This window comes from Myxine glutinosa, chromosome 12, assembly GCF_964187855.1.
Source record: "Myxine glutinosa chromosome 12, kmMyxGlut1.1, whole genome shotgun sequence".
Taxonomy (NCBI): domain Eukaryota; kingdom Metazoa; phylum Chordata; class Myxini; order Myxiniformes; family Myxinidae; genus Myxine; species Myxine glutinosa.
Window position 1 is genome coordinate 26,459,895 of NC_136272.1, and position 22,237 is coordinate 26,482,131.

At 50.6% G+C, this 22,237-nt stretch overlaps 1 protein-coding gene across 2 annotated transcripts in view; it reads left to right on the top strand.

The window, feature by feature from the left end:
• LOC137437262 (interleukin-12 receptor subunit beta-2) overlaps window positions 1-22,237 on the top strand; it is a 90,173-nt gene that overhangs the window by 40,265 nt on the left and 27,671 nt on the right. The window lies entirely within an intron of this gene.

Below are 22,237 nucleotides of genomic sequence, written 5' to 3' on the forward strand. Positions count from 1 at the left end.
CGCATCTCTTCCCATCATCTCAAGCTCCAACAACAACCACAACAACAGCGGCTTTGCGTCCTCACTCCGGCTCGGTTGGCCGCCATTGAACATGTGCTCGACGGGGTTACCCAGAAGGGGGCTCCCTGTCGGCCCCCTCGTCAAGGGCGGAGCCGGTAACCCCCGCACCCAATGAGAAGCCATGGGCCGATGCCATATGGGGCGGAGCTAACGAGCGAGGGCGTGACTCCCCGCCGGATATACGCGGCCCCGCGCCGGACGTGACGTCAGATGCGCCCCGAGCTTGGAAGGACAAGACGCCACCCTCCCGAGCGCTGAGCGACCTCCCCGGCATCTCCACCAAAGTCGCGACCCACGAGCGCTGAGCGACCTCCCCGCATCTGCTGGACACCACCGTACGTGATTCTGTCCCTGAGCCAGGTGCACCTGAGCCATCGACTGCCGCTTTCCTCGCCATCAAATCCCGTGTGAGTCAGCGTTGTCCCGTTTATCTGTGGTCTGTCTAGGGTTAATATAAGGTTGTGTCTAAGTGCCCACCTTCCTATGTTTCCCTCTTGTCCCTGTAATCTAACCTTTTCCGCCTTAATATAACCTCCTCCGGAGGTCTTGAGAACTGAACCCCTGGTGTCGTATTGTGTGATTATAACCCAGCCGGGTGTCTTCTCTTTCCTATTGAGCCAGCGTAGCGCGATTAGTTAACATTCGGGCACAATCGGGTAACTTGTACGGATACGGCGGCCATCCCGCTCGGCCCACCATACCATCAAAGTCGTATCTGTAACAATATATATATATATATATATATACTGTATATATATATGTGTGTTTATATATACAGACTTGGCATTTAATATGGAATATTTTTTTGTGGGGGTGAACTTACTTTTCAAGATGACTTAGAACCAAAAGTTCATTGGAATTATGTTGAAATTATTCTAGATTTTGTTAATGTGACCTTTAAAAGAAACAAAAACCACATTTGACATTTCGAAGCAAATAAATTGATCCTTGAAAGTGATGTAAACTGATATCGAACTCAACTCACGGACTGTACTGTGTTAAACTTCTGTACGTTTTCCAGAAGTATTTCTTTATTTTGCACATTAGCCAAAAAAAATTTCAACAAAAACAAAAGCTAAATTATGACTGGGATTACGGACAGTAAAATTACAGTTCAGTACTTCGTGTAACCCCCACGAGCATTCAGGAGAGCACGTACACGTCGAGGCATGCTGTACCCGAGATTTGCCAAGGTTTGGACAGGAATCGCTTGCCATGCAGTTACAATAGCCTGCTGCAATTCACGCACAGAGGCAGGCTGCTGGACCAAGTTGTCGATTTGACGCGTTAATTCTGCCCACAAGTTCTCGATCGGATTCATATCCGGGGACATGGCAGGCCACCCCATATGCTCTACACCACGGTCAGCAAGAAAGTGTTGGATAATGTGAGCACGATGAGGCCGTGCATTGTCATCTTGGAAGACAAAGTTTCCTCGAAAGGCTGCACGAGCAAATGGAAGTAATGCTTCTTCCAGAATGACCCTGTACTTGAACTGGTTCAGGTTTCCATTCAGAACAACCAGGTCAGTTTTGCCCCCTGCATGAAAAGCAGCCCAAACGGTCACCCCACCACCTCCAGCTTGGACTGTTGGCACTATACAATCTTTGTTGTGGGCTTCATGCACTTCTCTGCGCACTCGGACGTGGCCATCTTGACGATAGACCAGAAATCTAGACTCGTCACTGAAGGTCACGTGATTCCAGTGCCCTGGCTGCCATTGACAGTGCTCTCTGGCCCAGTGGCCCACTGCAATCGGCGCTGGCTGTATTGTCTGGTCAGGCGTGGCTTTCTCAGGGGACACCTGGCACGATAGCCTGCTTGAACCAGTCGTTGGTTGACTAGCCTTCTGGATACAGGCACATTTGTCAGTTGCTGCCACTCAGCCCTAAGCCGATTAGCTGACTTGGTATGGCCATTGCAGACTAACCGGTGCAGCTGGCGATCATCTCTCCTTGTGGTTCTGCGTGGACGTCCTGGCCTCGGTATTGGAGTAGGGATACCCCTCTGAGCATTTCGTTTCAGGATCTTTGACACCTGACCTTGAGTGATGCCATGCTGCCGGGCAATATCACGCTGTTTCATGCCAGAATTTCCTAAAGCCACCACTCCATGACAAACAGCATTGTCAAGTTGACAGACCATCTCCAGAGGAAGCGGCAATAACTTTTGTAGATGTGCAGCAGTTATTTTCCACTAATACAGAATGCAACAACCCTTATATACCCTATTGTGAAGCCAATCGTCAAATGTACCTGTCCTTACATTTTGTCACGCCACCTGTGATATAATCCTGTTATTGACTTCTTGCTGCGAAAGACAATCAGTGACATGGTTCTTTCAACAAAGACATCACAGAAGAGTAAAAGAAACTCACCAAATTGATATCCTGAGTTCAGAAAGTAAACCCGTCAAGAAAAAAAAAAAATTCCATATTAAATGCCAAGTCTGTATATGTATATATATATATGTATATATATATGTATATATATATATATATATATATATATATATATATATATATATGTGTTTACATATATATATGTATATGTATATGTATATATATATGTATATACAGTATATATATTGTTACAGACGCGGTTGTGGATGTTGGTTTACCGAGCGGTTTGGTATGACCGCGTCTGCACAGTTTACCCGATTATACTCGAACGTTGGCCGAGTCGCGCTACGCTAAATCAATTGAGGAAAGGACACAACGGCTGGGTTAAATGACACGACACCAGGGGTACAGTTCTCAAGACCTCCGGAGGAGGTTATAATATTTCGGAACGTTGAGATTACAAGGACAAGAGGGACAGCATAGGAAGGTGGGCACTTAATCACGGTCTTATAGTAGCCCCGACAGACCACAGATAAACAGGACAAAACTGACTCACACAGGGATTGATGGCAAGGAAGGGCAGGCAGTCGAGGCTCAAGGTGCACCTTGGCTCAGGGGCAGAATCGACCCGGTCCGGTCCAGAGATGCGGGAGGTCTCTCAGCGCTCGGAGGTGGCGACTTCTCTTTTCAAGCTGGGGGCGCATCTGACGTCACGTCCGGTAAGTCGCTGCGTATATCCAGCGGGGAGTGACACGCCCTCGGCTCGTTAGCTCCGCCCCAGATGGAATCGGCCCGCCGCTTCTTATTGGGTGCGGGGGGGTTACCAGGCTCCGCCCTTGACGAGGGGCTGACAGTGAGCCCCTTCGTGGTAACCCCGTCGGAGCGCATGGTCAATGGCGGCTAACCAAGCCAGAGTGAGGACGCGCACTCCCCGCGCGCTGTTGTTGTAGTTGTTGTTGTTGTTGTTGTTGTTTCATGAGGAAGATGGGAGGAGGTATGGGGAGGTCCTAAACTCACTACTGGTGCCATACAATCACATTCTGGTGCAACGAAGAGTCAGAATTAATGGAAACGAGTCCTTAACTGACATAGACTAAGAATAACTAGCAAGATGTCCGAAAGTTGTCTACGTGAGATGCGGTGGACCTGGGCACGACATTTAATGGGGGAAAAAGGGGAAGGTCGGTTCTACAGAGTGTTGTTTACAGACAATGGGACAAGGGAATGGGGGATTGGGGATAGTTGGGGAGTATTAGGGAAATAGGGGAATATTTACAAGCGGATATGGAGGCCAAATCCCATATCCGCAACATTGCACCCTTCTCTACCCTCGGGGCATCCCGACCCGATAAATTTTTACCTATTTTAGTGTGGCACTCAGATGTAGTTCCCTCTACTATTAACTCTACCCTGAGTGCGACAGTTTTACAGATATTCACAAATGAGTAAATATGTCCCCCTGCGACGTTGCACCCTTCTCCTCACAGAAACACACCCACAGGATAACCGAATCGCGGAAAGAATTCGCAAACTAAACATACAGCCGGTAGGGAGCATTATTTACACAAGACTACGCTGATATTTACACTACGATCCAGGACCTGTTTTTGGAGGAACACATGCAGATGTTATGCATAGAGAGAGCACGCATGCCAGCATCGATACACCAACCCACGAGTGCTCTGTGGCCTTACGGCCTTTAATAATGTGCAGAGCACCCCATCCAAGCACCAAAAGCACCACCCCATCACACAGTCAGCACCATCCGGTGCACCAATAAAATGTTCAACGTCACCGGTGGTGTCGCAGCCGGCCGATGTTCTGCCGCTGGTCTTGCCTTCGTGTGGTGCACTTGGCCTTCTGGCTTCTTTAAAAAATAAAGAAAGGCGCCAACCGCGTCCATTTCTTTATTGTGGCCGTCAGGGGGCCAACTATTAGTGGTTCACCTGTCTGGCATAGGTGCCACGTTGACCCATAGGTCCTTCCACGGGTGGTGCTTGGCCGCAAAAGAACTGCGGTCCATGGTGGGCGGCCACAAAAATTGCGGTCCATATGGTGTATCGATCCCGGCAGCAAGCAGCGAAAGTACAGGCCCACAACTGCGGAGCCAGCACCTCTCTCTCCTCTCTCTCTGCCCCAAAGCCAGATCCTCGGAGGTGGGAGACAAAAGAAAAGACAAGTGAGTAAGGTGGTAAGGGCACAAAAGTGCACGCAATACAAGGTGATGCACACTGGGGGCACATGGGAACCAGGTGAGACAGGTACGTTCCTACCGTACGCCCCCCCCCCCCACCAGGTAACCTACATTGCCCCTCCCTTACCCCTTACTGTATCCACAAAACACAACACTACCCATAAACATCTACTTTACAAATCAACAAACGTCCCTACTGTCTTCCCCGTTCCTCCCATAAACCAAATTCGTCTTCTCTCCCTCCTAACCAATCAAATTTGCCATTTTCAACTTTCATCAAAATTTGCCATCTCCAACTCAACATCATAATTTGTCATCACCAATTCATCATCAGTCCCTCCTAGGGAGGGAGAGATGGAATCACCCCAATGTCTCATCCACGTCGTGATGCGTCTCACAAATCCAACAGCAATCCTTACTTCCTGCAACACAAAACAAAGAAAACACAGGTGTGGAGTCATCATCATCACCTCAGGTAAGTGGCTGCGTATGGTGCGACAGGTTCATCAATCCTAACTATTTCCTAAATGACTTTAACAACTTTACATTACCCGGGGTCTTTCTCCTGCCAAACCATTGGCCCTCTTACACTATGGGTTCTAAAAACCAATTCCCATTGACCAAACTGTGGTGCTTTTCAATTTGGGGTCTCACTCCCCCGATTCATCTCCCGGTGCCCTCGCACAATTTCTGGGCCGCGACGTGTAGCTCTCCCAGCAGGTCTACCCACCTGCACACCTCCACCACTGCAGTTGCCTCCGAGCTTACCTGCTCCTTACCCTAACCTAACTACCTGGGGAAGGCCCTCTGGCGCTCTCCCCACTCGGTGCCCTCTCTGGCACTGGGCTACCCGGGTCCGTCCTCCGGATCCTCGGGCCCCACTGACACTAACGGCTCCCAGAGCCCACCTGCGGCCTCACCTGGCCGACATCCTCACAGTGGTGGAGTGCCCAACCCAACTACACACACTAACAGGCTACACGCCCAGCCATTTCCACAACACTAATGCACCCATCCACAATACCATTCTGCAACCGCACCACAAATGCCAATATCCAACCACAATTTACCTATACCCTCTACCTATTCTTTAAACTACCCTCCCCGGGTACTCGTGAAAAGGGGTCCACTCTTCCCCCATCCGCACCTTCGCACCATGCACACCACTCCGTGCCACTTACTCCAACTCTCTCCACACCACTCATTCTCTGCTCCATATATTCCACACACCTGTAGTTGCACACCTGTGCTCTCACACCTGGTGCCACCTGCACCCTTCTCTCCCCAAGCGCCTTCGCGCTGATCCACCACACTCACTACTCATCCATTGCTCCACACACCTGTCCAGTTGCACACCTGTTCGATCACACCTGTTCAATCCTCACCTGTTCAATCCTCACACACACGGCATCATCTCTGCTAACTACTCCCCTCTGAAACTTGCGCTTCCCAGTCGTCCCTTTAAACTATTGCGCTCCCACGTCATTATAATCCACACTAATCTACCTGCGTCCCCACTACAGGTATCAGTCACTAACTAAACTTAACGTTACCTAATGTCATCTTCGCTAGATCCCTACAATTATCCAAGCCCTCCCTGGCTCGGTTGTCATAGCCACCCCATAAACTATAGCGCATTTGCCCCACTATGGGAAGGGTGGCAGGGATGCCCCCCCTTACCCACCGGGCCCATCGCTCATCAATCCCCCATTTTTGCTTCTAGCCTCTCCATAAGGGCCCCCATTTGCAACATAAAAAGGTTCGAATCCACCTGCGGCGCTACTACGGTCGCGGGCGTGGTCGCCGTGGCCATCTGCGAGGCGCCATTTTGCGCGCCCGCTACCTCGTGCGTGACGACGCTATTTTGCGAATCTGCTACCCTCACTGCTTCGCTCTCCTCTTGTCCCTCAATTTGGTCCTGGATCGACCCTGCCTCACTCTCTTCTACCGGAACCCAGCCGTCTTGGTCTGCCATAGCGCGACTTTCAAAATTCGGGTTTTTATTTTTTTTGTAAAACACAATTAAATTTCGCTGTTATAATTTCGAGCGCGTGAAACGCGCTCCGGATCGAATCCCACTTCCCGACACCAAATGTTACCCTAATGGTACAATTGGTGTTCCAAAATTTGGGCCTAACAAATTTAGTCCCAGGTCCGAATCCCACTCCTCGACACCAAATGTTACAGACGCGGTTGTGGATGTTGGTTTACCGAGCGGTTTGGTATGACCGCGTCTGCACAGTTTACCCGATTATACTCGAACGTTGGCCGAGTCGCGCTACGCTAAATCAATTGAGGAAAGGATACAACGGCTGGGTTAAATGACACGACACCAGGGGTACAGTTCTCAAGACCTCCGGAGGAGGTTATAATATTTCGGAACGTTGAGATTACAAGGACAAGAGGGACAGCATAGGAAGGTGGGCACTTAATCACGGTCTTATAGTAGCCCCGACAGACCACAGATAAACAGGACAAAACTGACTCACACAGGGATTGATGGCAAGGAAGGGCAGGTAGTCGAGGCTCAAGGTGCACCTTGGCTCAGGGGCAGAATCGACCCGGTCCGATCCAGAGATGCAGGAGGTCTCTCAGCGCTCAGAGGTGGCGACTTCTCTTTTCAAGCTGGGGGCGCATCTGACGTCACGTCCGGTAAGTCGCTGCGTATATCCAGCGGGGAGTGACACGCCCTCGGCTCGTTAGCTCCGCCCCAGATGGAATCGGCCCGCCGCTTCTTATTGGGTGCGGGGGGGTTACCGGGCTCCGCCCTTGACGAGGGGCTGACAGTGAGCCCCTTCGTGGTAACCCCGTCGGAGCGCATGGTCAATGGCGGCTAACCAAGCCGGAGTGAGGACGCGCACTCCCCGCGCGCTGTTGTTGTAGTTGTTGTTGTTGTTGTTGTTGTTGTTTCATGAGGAAGATGGGAGGAGGTATGGGGAGGTCCTAAACTCACTACTGGTGCCATACAATCACATTCTGGTGCAACGAAGAGTCAGAATTAATGGAAACGAGTCCTTAACTGACATAGACTAAGAATAACTAGCAAGATGTCCGAAAGTTGTCTACGTGAGATGCGGTGGACCTGGGCACGACATTTAATGGGGGAAAAAGGGGAAGGTCGGTTCTACAAAGTGTTGTTTACAGACAATGGGACTAGGGAATGGGGGATTGGGGATAGTTGGGGAGTATTGGGGAAATAGGGGAATATTTACAAGCGGATATGGAGGCCAAATCCCATATCCGCAACAATATATATATATATATATATATATGTGTTTACATATATATATGTATATGTATATATATATATATATATATATATATATATATATATATATATATATATATATGCATATACAGTGCATTCAGAAAGTATTCAGACCCCTTCACTTTTTTCACATTTTGTTATGTTGCAGGCTTATGCTGAAATCGTTTAAATTCATTTTTTCAATCGTTTAAATATATAAAGTCTCACAGCTGACAATGCGCATCAGAGCAAAAACCAAGCCATGAGGTTGAAGGAACTGCCTGCAGAGCTCAGAGACAGGATTGTGTCGAGGCACAGATCTGGGGAAGCCTACAAAAAAAAATTCTGCTGCATTGAATGTTCCCAAGAGCACAGTGGCCTCCATAATTCTCAAATGGAAGAAGTTTGGAACAACCAGGACTCTTACTAGAGCTGGCCGCACGGCCAAACTAGGCAATCGGGGAGAAGGGCCTTGGTAAGAGAGGTGACCAAGAACCCGATGGTCACTCTGGCTGAGCTCCAGAGATCCTGTGTGGAGATGGGAGAAACTTCCAGAAGGACAACCATCACTGCAACACTCCACCGATCTGGGCTTTATGGCAGAGTGGCCAGACGGAAGCCAAACAGTTCAATCTTGGTTTCATCAGACCACAGAATGTTGTTTCTCACAGTCTGAGAGTCCTTTCGGTGCTTTTTTGTAAACTCCAAGCGGCTTTCATGTGTCTTTCCCTGAGGAGAGGCTTCCTTCTGGTCTCTCTGCCATAAAGCCCAGATCTGTGCCTCGACACAATCCTGTCTCTGAGCTCTGCAGGCAGTTCCTTCGACCTCATGGCTTGGTTTTTGCTCTGATAAATCATTGTCAGCTGTGAGACCTTATATAGACAGGTGTGTGCCTTTCCAAATCATTTCCAATCAATTGAATTTACCACAGGTGGACTCCAATCAAGGTGTAGAAATATCTCAAAGATGATCAAGAGAAATGGGAGGCACCTGAGCTAAATTTCAAGTGTCATAGCTAAGGGTATGAATACTTATGTCAATGTGATATTTCAATTTTATCTTTTTAATAAATTTGCAAAACTTTCTAAAATCCTGTTTTCTCTGTCATTATGGGGTATTGAGTGTAGATTAAAAAAAAAAAAAAAACCACCTTTAGAGGCCATTTTTCCCCGCAAAGCGGGGGTTGGCCTTTTTCGGGCACCGTGGTTGTTGTTGTTTTTGTTGGTCCCCTTTTTGAAGCAATGTTTTACGGCCGGATGCCCTTCCTGTCGCCAACCCTTTTTGTCGCCTTTTACGACAAGCAGGGAATTACCAGTGAACTGGTACTCAATTAGCCGACCTCGGAAGGATGACAGGCTGAGTCAACCCCCCTGGCGTTAATTCAGCGATCGACCGGGATTCGAACCCAGGATCCTAGGATCCTAAGCTGGCACCCTAACCGCTAGCCCAACACCAGGCCAGGATGAGGGAAAAAATGAATTTAAACGATTTCAGCATAAGGCTGCAACATAACAAAATGTGAAAAAAGTGAAGGGGTCTGAATACTTTCTGAATGCAGTGTAGGTACACACAACAACAACAACAAGAACAACAACAGGCATTTTAAGGCCATTTTCCCTGCCAGAGCGGGGGTTCGCCATATATAATTATATATTATATATATATATATATATATATATTATTTTTTTTCAGTGCCACGTAATCATTTTGTCGTGTTGTTGCCGTTTACATTTCATTTCTGTACTGCAGTCATATAGTGAGTGGTGCGTGGCGTGACTGCATTGTCAACGACAGGTGCTGGGAGCGGGGGAAATGGGGGCCCACAAATTTGTTTGGCGCGAGGCCCACAAAAGGTTAATCTGGCCCTGCTGGCAATGGCAACATATCAGCAAGGTACAAATCGGGTAGAAGTGGTATTGGTACTCCAGCCAAAACCCAAAATAGCCTTATTTAATTAGTTACTTATTATTATAAAACCTTATTATTTAATTAGTTTCTTGAAAATAAATATATGAACTACTCAAAAATGGTGGTTGTGGTCATTCCATTTGTGGGCAGAGGTGTTCTACAGATGTGTGTCCACGGCTACCCATAAAACCGATTATCAATATTTGAGATGTGGATTGTACTGACGGCACTGTGTACATGATTCACAACAACTGTTTAAATTTCTTTAACAGTTGAAGTTATTCACTGGAAACACAATGCAAGATTCTATGTTATCATCTGTGAGTATATTTCTGACAACTGAAATCACAATTTATTGTTTTCCCCCAAGATTTATGGCTAAATCTTGTCACGTTTATGAAGAAATGCTCCACAGTTCTGCATTCTCTTGGCCTGGCCATTGTGTGTAGGTTTACATTACATTGAAGGAGCTGGGGCTCCCACGTCGATCGGAAGAATGGACGCGACAAAAAGCTGGAATTCATCCGAGTTGCTTTAATCAAACCAAACACTCAGGCACTCTGAAAAGCCCGTTTATCGGGCAGCAATATATATACACAACTTATCCCGGAGCGTTTGCCCAGGAAAGGCGAGAGGGGGCGTGGCCCAGCGTCCTGGCTGCGGCCTGGCAAGTTGAGGGCGAGCCTGCCCGGGCATGCCCGGGCATGCCCGGGCGTCCCGACCGAGGCCTGGCAAGTTGAGCGCGGGCCTGCCCGGGCGTCCTGGACGAGCCCGGCATGGTGATCGCTCCGCGTCCTTGATAGGTGCAAGGCGATTGTGAAAACCCAGCGGTAGCCGCTACACACGTCCCCCCAGAATCGACTTGCACCGGCAGGGTCAATTTGAGGGGGGTCCTGATGACCTGGCCGAAGCGACCCCTGGCGGGTCGTGGGAGGGGGTCCGGTGTGGTGGTGGGCGGTCGAGTGGGGGGCACCGTGGACGGGGGGCGGCCTCACCGCGGCAGAAGGGCCACCCGTGGTGGGTGGTCGACGTCCACGTGCGCCGGCTTGAGGCGGTCCACCGCAATCCGGTCCGACCTGCCGCCGATGTCGATGACGAACGACTTGTCGTCCCGTCGCAGGATCCGGAAGGGCCCGTCATACGGCGGCCGGAGTGGCCCCCGATGTGCGTCGTGACGCACAAAAACATACTCCGCTGTGCGAAGTGCTGGGGGGACGTAGGACTGGGGGTCACCGTGGTGGGATGTTGGCACGGGGGCAAACCGTCGGGCGGCCTCCTGGAGGTCCGAGCGCTGGTGAGCTGCGGACCAGGGACTGGTAGCGTCGGGCACGAATTCGCCCGGGACGCGTAGCGCCTGGCCATAGACAAGCTCGGCGGTGGATGCCTGGAGGTCCTCCTTGGGGGCCGTGCGGAGGCCCAAAAGGACCCACGGCAGCCGGTCGGCCCAACCGCCGTCTTGAAGGCCGGCCATGAGCGCGGCCTTCATGGAGCGGTGGAATCGCTCGCACAACCCGTTTGCTTGGGGGTGGTAGGCCGTAGTACGGTGGAGCTTGACCCCCAGGTTGCGGGCGACCGCGCCCCACAGCTCGGAGGTGAACTGTGGTCCGCGGTCTGACGAGATGTCCGCCGGTGCGCCGAAGCGGGCGACCCAGGTGGCGATGAAAGCCTGCGCCACGTCGGCGGTGGTGGTGGAGACGAGGGGAACGGCCTCCGACCACCTGGTGGTCCTGTCCACCATGGTGAGCAGGTGTGTGAACCCCCGTGACGGGGGGAGGGGGCCCACCAGATCCACGTTGACGTGGTCGAAACGTCGTTCGGGCACGGTGAAAGGTGCCAGCGGGGCCTGGGTGTGTCGGTGGACCTTGGCCCATTGGCAGGCCGTGCAGGTGCTGGTCCAATCGCGGACGTCCCGACGAAGGCCGTGCCAGACGAATCGCGCCGACACCAGCTTCTGGGAAGCTTTCCGGCCCGAGTGGGAAAGGCCGTGGAGGGAGGCGAAGATGCGGCGTTGCCAGGTGACGGGCACGATGGGGCGAGGCTGGCCTTGGGAGACGTCGCAGAGCAGGACAGTGTCCGTGAAGGGGATGTCGGCCAGGCGGAGGCCCGTGTCCGCCGCCTGGAGGGCTTGCACCATGGTGTCGGTGGTTTGGTCCGCCGCCATAAGCGCAAAGTCCACGCCCAGGTGGACCGCGTTCGCGCTGGCCCGGGAAAGAGTCGGCCACGGCGTTGTTTTTGCCAGCGACGTGCCGGATGTCCGTGGTAAACTCCGACACGGCGGAGAGGTGGCACTGTTGGCGGGCCGACCACGGCTCCGTGACCTTGGCTATGGCATAAACCAACGGCTTGTGGTCGACGAACGCCGTGAAAGGTCGGCCCTCCAGGAGGTGGCGGAAATGGCGGACGGCCAGGTGTAGACCGAGGAGCTCCCGGTCAAACGTGCTGTATTTGAGCTCGTTCGGCCGGAGCTGCCGGCTGAAAAAAGCGAGTGGCTGCCAAACCCCGTTCACCCATTGCTCATGTACGGCGCCCACCGCGTAGTCGGAGGCATCCGTGGTGAGGGCGATGGGAGCGTTGAGCACCGGGTGAGCGAGCAGTGTTGCGTCGGCGAGGGCCCGCTTTGAGCTTTGGAAGGCCGCATCCATTGCTGCGGACCAGGCGATGTCGTGCTTGGCCGGCTTGCCCCGGAGGGCTTCGTAGAGGGGCCGCATGAGTTGAGCAGCGCGGGGCACGAAGCGGTGATAAAAATTCACCATTCCCAGGAATTCCTGCAGGGCCTTTATGGTGCGGGGACGCGGGAACGTGGTGATGGCCTCGACCTTGGTTGGCAACGGCACGGCCCCGTTCTTGGTGATGTGGTGGCCCAAAAAATCAACGGCCGTCGTGCCGAAGTGGCATTTGGCCGGGTTGACGATGAGGCCGTGCTCGCTGAGGCGCCCGAACAGTGTTTGGAGGTGGAGGAGGTGCTCGGCCCGGGACGTGCTGGCGACGAGGATGTCGTCCAGGTAAACGAAAAGGAACGGCAGGTCACGCAGCACGCCATCCATCAAGCGCTGGAACGCCTGAGCCGCGTTCTTGAGACCAAACGGCATCCGCAAGAATTCGAATAAGCCGAACGGCGTGATGACTGCCATTTTAGGGACGTCGGCCGCCCTGACAGGTACCTGGTGATATCCCCGTATGAGATCAATTTTCGAAAAAATGACCCGTCCCGCCAGACGGGCGGAGAAGTCTTGGATATGCGGGATCGGGTACCTGTCGGGGGTGGTAGCGTCACTGAGACGGCGGTAGTCGCCACACGGGCGCCATCCACCCCCCGGCTTTGGCACGATGTGCAGTGGCGAGGCCCACGCGCTATCGGAGCGCCGCACGATGCCGAGGTGCCCCAACGCGTCGAATTCGGCCTTCGCCACGGCGAGCTTGGCTGGGTCGAGGTGGCGGGCCCTGGCGTAGACCGGCGGGCCCGTGGTTCGTATGTGGTGCTCGATCCCATGCCGTACTGCGACGGCCGAAAACGTCGGCCGCGTGAGGGCCGGGAACTCCGTGAGCAGGCGAGCAAACTCGTTCGCCGCCGGGACGGCGCATGCCAGCTCGGTCGGCGTGGAGCTGCTCAATGTGCATACCAGGGAGCTGAAGGTTTCGGCGTTGATTAAACGACGCCATTGGACGTCCACCAGCAGTCCGTGTGCGCAGAGGAAGTCGGCGCCTAGCAGAGCCATGGGCACGTTTGCGGTTACAAACGTCCAAGCAAAGCGTTGGCCGCCGAAGCAGAGGGTGACGTTGCGCGGGCCGAAGGTGCGGATGGTCGATCCGTTGGCCGCAACCAAGGAGGGGCCGCAAACCGCGGATTGCCTGTCCTGGTCAGAGGCGGGTATGACGCTCAGTTGGGCGCCGGTGTCGCACAGGAAGCGCCGTCCGGACGCTTTATCCGTGATGAACAGTAAGTTGCCCATGTGTCCGGCGCTCATGGCTGGTAATGAACACCGGCCCGGCCGTTTCCCGGCCTGCCGAAGGTGCACGGGGGTCGGCATGTCCGGGCCTTCTGTCCGAACCTGGCATGATAGTAACACCACGCTTGGTCAGGTGGAGGCCCCAGTCGTCGTGCTGGAGGTGGTCGGCTCGGTGTAGCGGCCGCCAATTGCGTCGGCAGTTCGGTCGTCGACCGTGCCAGGTGCTCGGGCACCATGGGTGTTGCGTCGGACGGCGGTGGGTCCCATGTCGCCGCTGCGATGCGCTGTCCTGCGGCGGAGATCTTGTCGGCTTCTCTGGCAAGGGCCCGGGGATCTGTGATCGTCGTGCTTGCCAGGGCGAGGCGTACCGGGTTAGGCAGCTGACGGAGGAACAGCTCCCGGAACAGGAATGCCGGAGAGTGCTCACCGAGCAGTGAAAGCATGTAGTCCATTCGCTCGGAAGGGCTTGTGTCGCCGAGCTCGGGCAGGTCGAGCAGGCGCCGTGCGCGTTCCGCCGATGGGAGGGCGAAAGCGTCGAGGAGAAGCTTCTTAATCGCGCCGTATTTGTCAGCGGCTGGCGGGCTCTCGAGGAGGCTCAGGGCGCGGGCCGCGGTGGCCGAACCGAGCGCTGCTACCACATGGTGGAAGCGGGTGTCGTCGGCCGTGATGCCTCGCAGGGCGAACAGGGAATCCGCCTGTGCGAACCAAACCGCCGCGTGAGCCTCCCAGAAGGTAGGCAGTTTAAGGGCGACTGCCGTGTCCATGTCGGTAGGTCACCAATGAAGGAGCTGGGGCTCCCACGTCGATCGGAAGAATGGACGCGACAAAAAGCTGGAATTCATCCGAGTTGCTTTAATCAAACCAAACACTCAGGCACTCTGAAAAGCCCGTTTATCGGGCAGCAATATAATATATACAACTTATCCCGGAGCGTTTGCCCAGGAAAGGCGAGAGGGGGCGTGGCCCAGCGTCCTGGCTGCGGCCTGGCAAGTTGAGGGCGAGCCTGCCCGGGCGTCCTGGACGAGCCCGGCATGGTGATCGCTCCGCGTCCTTGATAGGTGCAAGGCGATTGTGAAAACCCAGCGGTAGCCGCTACAACATCACATTTTCTTTTATCAGCATGTTCAGGCCTCACAGCCATCCTCGTTTCCACCGTAATCATTTTCATCTGCTAATGTTGCACAGTTTGGGCAGTCTGTACAAGAACGCGATTCAATGCAGGGTCGACCTGCCAGCAGGCAGGGCCATTTCCGTGAAACGCTGCAATCTCTGCAGTCGAGCTGGGTGACATCTCCGACTTGCTTCTGGGAACGTTAATTTTCGTACATTTTGTGCTCGTGGGTTCCAACTCCTCCTGTAGTCCATCCATGGCCTGCAGGATCCTTCGGTTCTTGATACGGTATTGGTATGTGACTATGGCAGGAGATGGAGGTCCTCAAGACATGTTGCTTCAATGCATCTTCAGTTGGTGGGAGCATCGTTGCTGTTTTGTCTGTTGCTGATGCCAATAAATCCTTTTTTTCTTTCAAAATGATTTTTTTTTTAATCGCCTCTCCGTCAAAAAAAAAGGATGCAATCTTCTCTTTAAAAATGCATCCATGGCAGCCTTCTTTGCAGAGCCTTTCAGAAAGAGACGGTCGTTTGGCACATCTCGAGGGCCAGTGACTTTATGACTTGGTGTGGTATCCCTAGCGTGTGGACGTTTATGCTCTATCATCATAATTGGGCCTTGCCTGTCATACTTGTCAAACACCACTGTGATATTGTCAATTTCGAGGTCCTTCTTCTCTAGTAATGTCAAGATATTTTTCCTGACTTGCTCTGAAAGATCATCAAAAGTCGTGAATTCTTTCAATGATTGTAGCATCGCCATTCCATCGATGATGTATTTTGTATACTGAATCGAGGCTCGTGAAAGAGCTGACATTTATTTCACAAACAAATCAACCAGACAAACAAAATATACAAAAAGAGGGAGCGGAAGACAAGATGGGGAGAGAAGGGGAAGCACACAACCACAACATTTGAGAGCAGGGAGAAGTGTGGGAGGGAGAGGGCTTGGGGGCAGGAGGCGTGGGAAGGAGGGGGGGGGGGGGGTAGGGGGGTATGTAGTTCCTGTCTGGTTGGTCTGCGAGATTTGACAGTGTATGGATTTCATCACAGATTCTAGTTTCCTTTCCAGATCAGACTTCTTACTTTTGTGCAGTTGAAGAGTGCCAAGCTCATGTTCTCAGACCATCTTGAGGTCAATATCTCGCATCCTGGATATAGATAATAAACACCTAAACAAGACTTTTTCTTCTTTTTTCACAACAAAAAACTGTTAGATGAGACGAGCGCACTCACTGAGCTTGGGGGACGTGTCGTCACTTCCTGGGGTACTCTTGGTACCAGCGACATCACAAAAATGGTGCCGCATTTCTCACCACACTTAGCGGGGCGTTTCCCAAGGAGAAAATTATGGTAATTTCCAACCTATGGGAATTGTCCATGCTCATATCCTGTTAAATACTGAACGTTTTTTTAAATCTTTAGTGTGACTCCACTGGGATTGTAACCGCTGACCTCCCAGACTGGGAGCGGACAATCTAACCATTACACCACCAAGTCTGACTTCATGACAGCAAATCAGCTTCTTCTGCTTGTCAGAGGGCAAAAGGTTTACACATATCTGCGAATGTTTTTTCTTGGATCATGGCAGGGTATCCCAAAAGCTCTTTGGTTCTTTTGCTTTGGTGCAACAACCTTTTTTCTGCAAAGATAACCATTTGTGATTATGCAGTTTCCTTCAATGTTGTCAAGCAGTCTTCCACTTCCTTTATTGCATCCTTTCCAGTTACATTGTTGACAGGAGAACCTGGAACAGTCTCGATGTAAAGATTATTCTGGTACTGATTCTCAAGATGAAAATGTTCTCTACATCAGAGCATCTCTTACTAGTCCAGTGCTTCCTAGGTACCTCTACCACCCGAGGTGGAGGTGTGTGTGGGGGGGTTGGGGTGGGGGGGTTATGTTTTCAGGTCTGTCTGTTTGACTGTCTGTGAGCAGGATATCTCAAAAAGTTGTGGATGGATTCGGACAGATTGGGCGGACAGGTTGGGTGTGTGATAAAGAAAAATTGGGTAGATTTTGGTGAAGATCCGCATCCGGATGCTAGAACTTTTTAAATGATTCTTCACCATTGTGAGATAAGGCCAACAACTATATATAGCATCACATTTCAAAAGTTGTGGACGGATTATGATAAAAACTTGGTGGATGAGTTGTGTAGCTGACAAGAACAAGCTGATTCGATTTTGATTCATGTCTAGATCCGGATCCGATCTATCAGTGGATACAAAACGTAAACTGTTCAGCCTGGCGGAGGTGTGTGCTTACCTGAGTGCCGTTATAGTCCCTCGTGTATTTTAGGTTAGGATGACGTTTTGCATGTTAGCTTCATGGCCTCTGAATTGGATCCTATGACATGCTTTGGCAAAAGCCAATGGAGTTGAGCTACCTTGAGTAAAGTGAAGGCAATGCCAACTCCTGGACTATTAGCTTCATGGTTCACCATCAACTCCAGTGCCTGGTCAGTTGGAAGACTTATGTTTTGATGATTGATGAACAACAACCCTGCATTATGCTCGAGGTATCAAAGTCTGTAGCCTCCAGATGTCTCATCTCAGACACATACACAGGTGTATATTTATCCCGCGCACGTGAAGCTTAATGCGGCGTTAAGTGATTGGTTCACTTCTTTCTGTCCATCCGTCCATCCGTCCACAAACGTCAGTTTATGATCGAGAGACACGATAATTTTAATTGAATGTTATATTTTGAACACGATTCGGAAAACGAACCTGCGGTTTAGCCAGTGGCGTAGTGATGGTTTGTGGCGCTAGGGACAAAGGTCAAAAATAGCGCCCCCCTGGAGGCACTGACATCGTCATAAATTCCTATTGGGGGGCCAAATAATAAAACGAACCTATAATCCCCACCCTGGTGCAAGCATACCTGGGCTTGGTGAAAGGTAAACACGTGCTGAAGCATTAGAGCAGGCAGGTATGATCCAAGGTAGTTAACAACAACTACATCAAACATGCATGCAGCAAGGTGTGGTATTTCTATGCAGCAAGGTGTGGTATTTCTATGCAGCAAGGGGTGGTATTTCTATGCAGCAAGGTGTGGTATTTCTATGCAGCAAGGTGTGGTATTTCTATGCAGCAAGGTGTGGTATTTCTATGCAGCAAGGTATGGTATTTCTATGCAGCAAGGTGTGGTATTTCTATGCAGCAAGGTGTGGTATTTCTATGCAGCAAGGTGTGGTATTTCTATGCAGCAAGGTGTGGTATTTCTATGCAGCAAGGTGTGGTATTTCTATGCAGCAACATGTGGTATTTCTATGCTGCATGGTGTGGTATTTCTATGCAGCAAGGTGTGGTATTTCTATGCAGCAAGGTGTGGTATTTCTATGCAGCAAGGTGTGGTATTTCTATGCAGCAAGGTGTGGTATTTCTATGCAGCAAGGTGTGGTATTTCTATGCAGCAGGGTGTGGTATTTCTATGCAGCAAGGTATGGTATTTCTATGCAGCAAGGTGTGGTATTTCTATGCAGCAAGGTGTGGTATTTCTATGCAGCAAGGTGTGGTATTTCTATGCAGCAAGGTGTGGTATTTCTATGCAGCAAGGTGTGGTATTTCTATGCAGCAACATGTGGTATTTCTATGCTGCATGGTGTGGTATTTCTATGCAGCAAGGTGTGGTATTTCTATGCAGCAAGGTGTGGTATTTCTATACAGCAAGGTGTGGTATTTCTATGCAGCAAGGTGTGGTATTTCTATGCAGCAAGGTGTGGTATTTCTGTGCTGCATGGTGTGGTATTTCTATGCAGCAAGGTGTGGTATTTCTATGCAGCAAGGTGTGGTGTTTCTATGCAGCAAGGTGTGGTATTTCTGTGGCCTAGAGACTGGAGCTGATGAGACAGAGCAGCAGAGGAAGGAAAGGAAGTTAAAGAACTCACTTGACACGTGATCCTGGCCTCGCTGTTTGGGCCATAACACCATGAGATATCTACATTTGATAGACGTAATTACACAACAAACGTCCAACAGTTACACCCCTCCATCCCTTGGGCCAATGGGTGATCTCCATGTTACCGAGTGCATCTTAAACCTCATTATACAAGCTAAGAGATGTATGCAGCAGCAACACCTGAACACGGATTAATTTACTGTCAGAGGTGTCCGTGAAGTTAGCACCCTTTACCTTTTACCCTATTCAAAATTAGGGTTGTGCCATTGCAAAAATTGTACCATTACAAACGTTTGAATCGGCTAAAGGTTCGAATCTGGGGAACATTTGAATCGGTTAATGGTTCGAATCCGGTAAACGTTTGAATGAGGGGCAGATTGGGGAGAGGAGGGTGGTGAGAGTTGTCGTGCTTTTTGTTGTTGTTGCTGCCGTTATGTTTCTCAGGCCATTACCGATTCAGTCCACTACCGCATTCGAACCATTAACTGATTCAAACGTTTACTGGATTCAAAACTTTAGCCGATTCAAACGTTTACCGGATTCAAAACTTTAGCCGATTCAAACGTTTACCGGATTCGGTTTTATTTTACCGGATTCGAACCATTACTGCATTCAAACGATTAACCGATTCAGTCCATTACCGGATTCCAACCATTACCCTATTCGCGTCTTAAGGCCCGTTCTCACTTGAACGATTTTTTGTACAACTGCGGTGCGACTAAAAAAATCGTACAGCCGTGCGATTTCCGTACGAATTTACCTGTTTTTTTCCGCGCAGTCTCACTTGTACAACTGCCGTGCAACTGCCGGGAAACTCTCGTGCGACTTTTCCTCCCGAAACATCCGATAACAGTTCAAGTTGCGTGCGACTGCCGTACAACCTCAACGAGTCCCACGCAAGCGCCGTGCGATTTTTGTTCAACTCGCGTGCGACCTGTGCGCATGCGGTACAACCACCATACAACCAATCAGAGTGCCGTGCGTCCGCCGTACAAGCGCCGTTCGATCCGCGCGAATCGCATAAAATCGATGCGACCAATGCGAACTATGCAAAACGTGCGACAGCCGTATGGGAATTTTCAACAGTTGATAAAACTCGCACGGCATGCGACCCATCCGAATTACCAGTGATTACACACGACACTCCTACAAGCTGTGCGAATAATCAACAGACTGCCGTGCGACTCCCGTACACCCTGTGCGATTTTGTAGTCGCACGGCATTCGCATAGAAAATCGTTCAAGTGAGAACGGGGTGTTACATTATGTTTCTCAGGCCTTTACAGGATTCGAACCATTAACGGATTACCATAGTCCATAATGTACCCTGTTTACGCATTTGCATCCACCTTTTGTACAAATAAATCCACAACACCCCCCATTTTTGTAATGGTACAACCCTAACTTTGAAACGGGTAAAGGGTGATAACTTCACGGACATCTGTGCGAGGTGATAGAAATAGGAATTAGGAAAAAAATGATTCCGGATGTAAAGAGTTTGAAAATACAACCAAATGGAGCATGAAAACGATTTTTTGAGGGTGTCATTTGGTGCCCCATCCACTTCGCACTCCGCCCCCCTCCCCCACCCCCATCATCACTACGCCACTGAGTTTAGCGGTACTTTGGCACTGAATTTGTTCCGACGTGTATGCGCAGAGTGAGGTAATCTTTTTACCCTGCCTGCCTGTCTGGCAGTAAAACAAAATTGAAAACCATTACAAGCAGGAAACGTACTGTTTTTAAGGTCGTCATAATAAACGCAAACAACAGGCACGAATAATTAATGTAACATGTCTGGCACCAACTGCTCCTGGACTCTGTATCCTTCTCTCCTGACAAGGTGGAGAAGTTTTTGTCACACCTCGACTCTGATTCTGCAACTGGACCAGATGGCATCAGCCCACGGGTCCTAAAATCCTGCTCTGCCGCTCTATCTCACCCTCTCTCTGTTCTTTTCACCATCTCTTTTTTTGCTCAAGGTCATCTGCCATCAGCTTGCAAATCAGCAAACATTACCGCTTTACACAAAAAAGGTGCAAAACAGATCCTTGCAACTACAGACCAATCAGCCTACTTCCAATTATCAGCAAAGTCATGGAATCCATCATTGCTTCGGATATCAAATCCTTCCTCTTCTCCAATGGCTTGATCTCTGATCATCAATTTGGTTTCAGACCAAGTCATTCTACTTTGGACTGCTTCTGCTGTCTCAACAATGGATGGAGGTCCTCAATGCCAAACAGGAAATCAGAGCTGTCTCACTTGACATATCACGTGCCTTTGATATGGTCTGGCACCCAGCTCTGCTCACCAAACTCTCCTCCTATGGTATCCATGGAAATCTCCACTCATGGCTTGCGGACTTCCTCTCTGGTCGTAAGCAACGTGTGGCCCTGAATGGATTTCTCTCATCTCCCCTTCCCGTTCTGGCTGGAGTTCCCCAAGGTAGTGTTCTGTGCCCTGTGCTATTTCTGGTCTTCATCAATGATCTCTCCAACTCTCTGGAAAATCCTCTCTATCTCTTTGCTGATGACTCCACTATCTGCCGCTCCATTCCTCATCCCTCAGATCGGCAGTCCGCAGCCTCCTCACTCTCTGCAGACCTGGACAAAATCACAGACTGGTAAAACAAGTGGAACATGTCTTTCAATCCTGACAAATCTCACACTCTTACAATGTCACTCCGAAAGGACCGACTGGAAAACCCTCCCATCTACTTTCTCAACAATCCTCTCCAAGCAGTGCTGTCGCTCAAGCTTTTGGGTCTCACTATCTGCCATGATCTTTCTTGGGAAAACCACATTTCCAAGCTGGCCTCCAAAGCCAGTCACCGACTGGGCATCCTCCGTCGTGCGAAGTCCTTCCTTAGCACACCTGAGCTCCTCACCACATACAAGGCTTTCATCCGCAGCTCAATGGAATACTGTTCCCCCCTCTGGGCTGGTGCTCCTGCCTCACACCTAGCTCGGCTTCACGCTGTTGAAACCAATGCTTTCAGAATCATTGGAATCTCCTGCGATGAAGTTAACTCCACGGGCCTTTCACTCACTCACCGCAGGCAGGTTGGTGGTCTTTCTGTCTTCTACAGACTCCTCTTCGGCCTTGCTCCCCCAGCTCTCTCTGTGCTCTGTCCCCCAAATATTCCTTCAGGTCGCACAAGATCTGCCTGCAACCCTCTTATGGTTAAACTGCCAAAATCTAGGCTCTCTGCTCACCTTCACTCTTTCATTCCCCTTTTCTCCCGCCTCTGGAACAAACTCCCCCACTCCCTTCAATCCCACACCTCCCTCCAGGTCTTTAAAACAGCTGTTCACCACCATCTCTTATCTTCCCCCTTCCAAAACCTTGATCTTTTCTACCCCTGCTAATTCACCCCAGATACACTTTTTTTTTTCCTTTTTTTTTGAAATTCCAACTTCTTTCCTGGACGTCCTTGCAGTGTTCATATGTTTTATACCTCTCCCACCTCCCCCTAAAACATTTCTCCCGATGTCTCTGCTCTCAAATGTTGTGTTTGTGTCCTTC